This window comes from Atta colombica, unplaced genomic scaffold (assembly GCF_001594045.1).
Source record: "Atta colombica isolate Treedump-2 unplaced genomic scaffold, Acol1.0 scaffold54, whole genome shotgun sequence".
Lineage (NCBI taxonomy): Eukaryota > Metazoa > Arthropoda > Insecta > Hymenoptera > Formicidae > Atta > Atta colombica.
In genome coordinates this window covers 964,476-970,647 of record NW_017259544.1, presented here as the reverse complement: position 1 = coordinate 970,647, position 6,172 = coordinate 964,476, and positions in this window count along the sequence as shown.

The window sequence follows — 6,172 nt, the reverse complement described above, 5'->3', positions numbered from 1 at the left end:
ATGAAATGTATCTACAGAAAACATTAATAATTTTGAATGTATCCAATAATATCATTTCATGATAATAAATCGTTTGCTAACCGCTACCGCGTTTGTAAATCAATAAATATTAGATATGATGAGAATAAAGGTTAGCTCAAAAACGATTAATTAAGAAAATTTAATGAGTTCATCAAATATGTTTAAAAAAAAGAGCTATCAAATAATTTATCTTTATTATAATTAATATTTTTTTATTCTTTAATATAAATTTCTAAGATGAGTCTTTTCCTAACGATTTTTTTTCATAATCTTTAAATCTCTAAAATTTTTATATTATCAGTCAAATATATGGTTCATGCGTATAGAAACCATCGAATGTTCTAATAGATTCAATTTATTGTAGATAAGTTTTTTAATTTGTCTATAATTTGTAATTGTCCTTTGGCTTGGCTCACATAAGAAGTATCACAATCGCTACAATAAATTTTGTATATGAAATGACTATTTTTTTAAAAATGGATTTTTGTTTTTATGTGACAAATCTATTGAGTAGATTATTAAGACTTGAGTTTTTTCAACTATGACTGCGAAATTATATTATCCTATTATATATTAATTTATTTTTACTCAACTGATTTAGGCTAAGTAGAGTCAAAACGTTTTTGTTAAAATTTAAGTATATTTTCTTGTGAAAATAAATTTTATTACTTTTCTTTATTAAAACATCCATTATTGCTATAACTATTGGATATTGCCATTATCCTTATTTTGTTCTCCTTTTATTCTTCTTTATTACATTATCTTTTTACATAATCTTCCATTATTATTCTAAACTTTTTCCTTATTCTTCTATTCTCCTTTCTCTTCTTCAATTCCATATTGAACAGTCTTCTGTAATTTGCACAATATTAGTATACTAATATTAAATTTCGTAAAATAAAGGAAACGTTTGTTTAAAAGACCCTATGCATATCATTGTTTTCTCATATACATTCATTTAACTGTTTCTCCTTATTTCTTATCATCTTATCACCAATTGTTTTCGGTTCATATATGTGCATCCTAGAAGGACGTACTTTCGGAATTTAATTGCGACCCCGTGACGAAGCCCCGTGTTCGTTACTACGGTCTGTGTACTTTGCTGGTCGAATTGAAAGCTTCGTTTCACACATGAACGTACACAGTCATCCACGTAACGTATCCTACACACGAGTACGATTTCTGCTTTTCTATCTTCCGTTGTCGCACGTGTGTATGCATTCCGGGGGATGTTTGTACCTGTATTCGTGTGCGATACGCATAGCAACCAAGGATTACGTGTCACAAATTGATATTACCTAGCATTGCGAACATAGACATAGAGACAGGTGTGCACGCGGCATTTCGAGAGAAGTGTCTCGAAGTGCTTCCAGCATACCTGATGCGATTCTACGTAGTAAGTTCTAACACGATTTCGTGACAGGCAATTTGCTTTGTAAGGAAATAATTGCAATCAGTTAGACCAGCCAATATAACCGAATCTGCCACCGTTTTAAGGTTTCACGGATGAAATGCCACGAAAGACAGAAGTTTATTTGCCATTTCAGTCGTTATTCTAAATACAATTCCCTTGCGTTTTGGTCGTAATTTTTTCTTTGCGCGAAAGAAAGCAAAGTTCGCGCATCTCCTCGTTACGCGAAGTTATCACGACGTTATTCTGGATGAATAGTTAACGCTGTTTAACTAGTTAAAACGCAGTTTACAAAAAGCATCGCACTTTTTCCCAGCGCGCGAGTGAAATCCCCATCTTCCAATTAAAGTTGCGAATTTTCTTCAATTTTTTTCTCGCCTAAACTTTTCATCTTTCATCACGACGAATACGCCGCTCTAAGTACGTATATGCGTAATTTGTCCAAGTAGTATTCATATACAAAGCATCGTCGCTCGAAAATCCCGCAAGAACCGTTTTGACGCAAGTCTCCAATAGATACATTATCGAATGTCCATGTGACCTAGCGAGCGATCGATCATCGGTATCGATCTTCGGAAAATCCAACTTTACACGCCGAGGTATTCTAGAGACACTTGAGAGGCAGCATTATATGTATCCAATATACACACACACGCGCCTACGTGTGCGTGCGCGCGCGCGCGCGCGTGTGTGTGTGTGTGTGTGTGTGTGTGTGTATTAGGGTGGACCAAAAAAAAATTTTTTCGATTAGCAATTTCTCCAAAAATTAGTTATAGACTTCAATATGATTTGGATACAATTTTATCGAAATTGATTAATATCTTTAAATTGCCCCTCGAATTTGAAATTAGTATTTATGCATTTCTTGGACACATGTGTCAAAATTCGAAAAAAATATTTTAATTTCTATTTGATACTATCTATTCTTTTTTGGTCGCGGAACGAATCCGAAGTCAAAAGTACACATTTCAAAAATAGCGGTATACAATGACGGATCCAATATGACAATATATGAGCAATAAGTTCCGGGTCGATAAAATATTTCGAAAACTAAACATTTCCAAATGGAATATTTCCTTCAAAGTTGTAGGATTTTAAATGATTTATTTACTGATTTGATCAATCCCAGACAGCACACGATGTCCATTGGATTCCAAATCTGATTTTTATTTAGTCCGAATGTCCATGGACTTAATACGAATGTTTTAAAAACATATGTTATGCAACGTAGAAAATATGTTCACATTTGAACATTTTAAAAACGTTCATCTCATGCAAAAAATTTTCTAAATCTGCTCGTGATGTGTTGTTTTCTCTGACAAGTAAAAATTTTTTTAAGATCACACGAAGAGTTTCATTTTTGTTAGTATGTACGGACGTCTTCTGAATGTCTCATGGAAGCCCCTAGGACATCTGTGTCGAAAATTTTCAAAAAAGTTTATATTGCATACTGTTTAGATATAATAAAAACATGTTTTAAAGATATCCAGTGTTACCATTTTGAATTTCTTAAAAACATTCATTTTAGGTCGCAATGAACTAAAACTGGACTAAATTAATATATGTATGTATGTATGTAATGTATGTATTAAACAAATTTTAGACCACAATCAAAACAAAATGATTCTTATATGAGTATTATTATTGATTAATATCTTATTCTAGAATACACACATCATAAAGTTATGATAAAAAAAAATGTTTTTCCCTTAATTCGGGAACTAATTTCATAGTGCTTTGAAACATTCATCATCCGGTTGCATATCGCTATTCACTATTCTTGACTTCTGAAATCGTATGGAAACTGTACTTCGATGATCCATGTCTATATAATGAATGTATAGTTATGATATATCTGTTCAATATGGACCTGATAAAAATTTATGCAATTCAACTGAACATCCAAACAGTTACTATGTAATATTTAATCTTAATATTATAACGACTATTTTTAAGCTAGGAAATCATATGCTGTACTTTCACAGTACCAGTTATCATGTATATCTCGTCTTCGACTCGAGATCTCCACAGTCTCTCTCCTGTCGACAATATTACGCCGTATTGTTACGATACGAGTTAGTATGATACGATGTACCATAATGTAATAATATTCAGGATCCTGAACAATATTCGAAAAATTTTAACCGTCGGTTAGACACCTTCCGTAGTGCTAATGCCGGCTAGTGCGGCGGTATTGTAACTTTCGAACCTTATAACTCAAAAAAGGTACTCAGTAAAATAACTTTATTACAGTGTTCTGGAAATTTCTCGATATCGGTTATAAGATTCTGGAATCAAAAATAGGATGTGCTATTAAAAAAAAAATGTAACTTAAATCTTGACGATGCCACCCAAGGTCAGACTAATCAAATAAATAAATAAATCGTTTAAAATCCTACAATTTTTGTAAGAAACATTTCTTTTGTAAATGTTTAGTTTTCGAGATATTTCACCGGTCATATTCATTCCGGAGACTATTTACTTACTCTATATATGTCGTCATATTGGATTCGCCATTTTGAAATATGTACTTCTGACTTCAGATTCGTGTTCAGCGAGCAAAAACAGTACAAAATTATATTGAAATTTAAATTTTTTCCGAATTTTGACACATGTATTTAAGAAATGAATAAAACTATGAATACTAATTTCAAAGCTGAGGGACAATCTGAAGATTAATCGAGTTCGATGTAATTTTACCCAAATCCTCATATTGGAGTCCATATCTAACCCCCCTTTGGGGGTATTTGATTTTCTGGCTAATTGATTTTCAAAAATTTTTCTTTCAGCTCATCTTAATACAGCTGCATTTCATTTAATGCTCATGATGCTCGTGGAATTCATTTCATCCCTGTCATTTATTAAATATTAAAAGAACAAACAATGTTCGCGAACGTTGCGAGCGTTAAATGGAACGCAGCCTGTACGTGCGTGCGTGAGTACGTGTATGGAGAGAGAGAGAGAGAGAGAGAGGGGAGGGAGGGGGGAGAGGGAAGAGGGAGAGAGAGAGAGAGAGAGAGAGAGAGAGAGAGAGAAAGAGAGAGAGAGAGAGAGAGTGAGAGCTTTGAAGATATTGAAAATATTTTAAGAAATCTGACACGCTGTGGAGAATTTACCTTCGATAAAAAAAAATCTTCGCCCATATTTAATAACATCAGCTGGGATTCTTCAACGTGATAAACTCGTTTCACTCGTGAAATTATCGGTGGCTGATCAAAGAAAAAATTATTTTTTTGTAATTCGATCTGACTCATTTATTCTTTCTACCAATTATTGAGCGAATCGCTTTTTTTATAAATATGAAAGTTCGTATTCACATTTTAATTTTATTTATAAAAAAATGCGCGCATTTTTTAAATTCTGTAACATATGCAAATAAACTGCATGCTAAATGCGCTCATTTATAAATAATATTGAGTAAAATATACGAATTAAAGTTACCCCAAGATTTAATGAAAATCTATGAGTCTACATTTCTATGATGCAAAATTAAATTCTTTGGTGATATAGAAAAATACATATATATATAGAAAGAGAGAGAAAGAGAGAGTGAAAGAGAGAGAAAAAGAGAGAGAGAGAGAGAGAGAGAAAGAGAGAGAACATTTCGTTAAATTTAGATACTCAATTTATATATATCTATCTAAGATAGATCTATCTTATTGGTCGCGTGTTCACCAAACTTTTTTTACGCAAGGAGATCCCTCGTGCGCAGCGAATGAATTTATCATCGTATACCAAGGTTGCTGTACGCGTTGTCGAGTCACTCTGCGGGTACGACACAAATTCCTTTTCCCGAGTATAATGCCGTTAAGGGAAATCCCGGGTAAATAGTGTTACTGATCACTGTAAAAGACTCACACATTTCATACACGAGAACTCAGAAATGGTGGCAACAATGTCTTCGATTTCGATTCAATTCATTTTTAACTCAGATAATTATGTTGCTCCTTGGAATTTGCACGTAATTCTGTCCTTTCTTGCGAGTAATAAGTTCATTTAACTTTATTATACAGTGATTGTTAACTATGATTGTATTCTTAATAAGTACAATAGTAAAAGTTTGCTGAATAAATAATGAACATTTTGTACTTACTGAGTCTCTTCTTCAATTAAAACAATATTCAAATTAATAAAAAAAGCAACCAAGTATATAATTAAATAAATATATAATTAAATAAATAATTAAATAAATAATAGAAATTAAGGAAATATTTTAAAATAACATAATACGTATTTTCATCTTGTCTCATTTTAATTTTTCAAATTTTGTTAATCGATGTTATATTTCTAAAACTGTCGGTATTGCGTAATTTATTGGAAAGAAAGTGTAATGATAGATATTTTTAAATTGTCTGACTTTCGTAATGTAATTAATTGTAAAAATACAAATCGATCCTTTCAAAATTTGCGTTTTTAATATCAAATCCTAAGTTTACAGTTCAAACGATCCTGCCTACAGACAAGATATATGTGTATATGTGATAGCGTGTCTTCATTGCTCTGCTGATGTTCCCTTTTGCCATTAAATAAATAACAGTAATCTCATTTCCTGTTATTACAGTTGTGACGCATATTTGCGCTTATTGGATCTGTTTCAGTAAAGACCTCCAAATGCGGTAAACGCACGTTTAGCGCGTCGAGTACATACACATGTACTCGTCGCGAAGATCTCGCGGAATCTCGCGAACAGTGGTTGTGGTGAAATATTTTCCTGCGAAGAATAGGTATCAAAGAATTTTT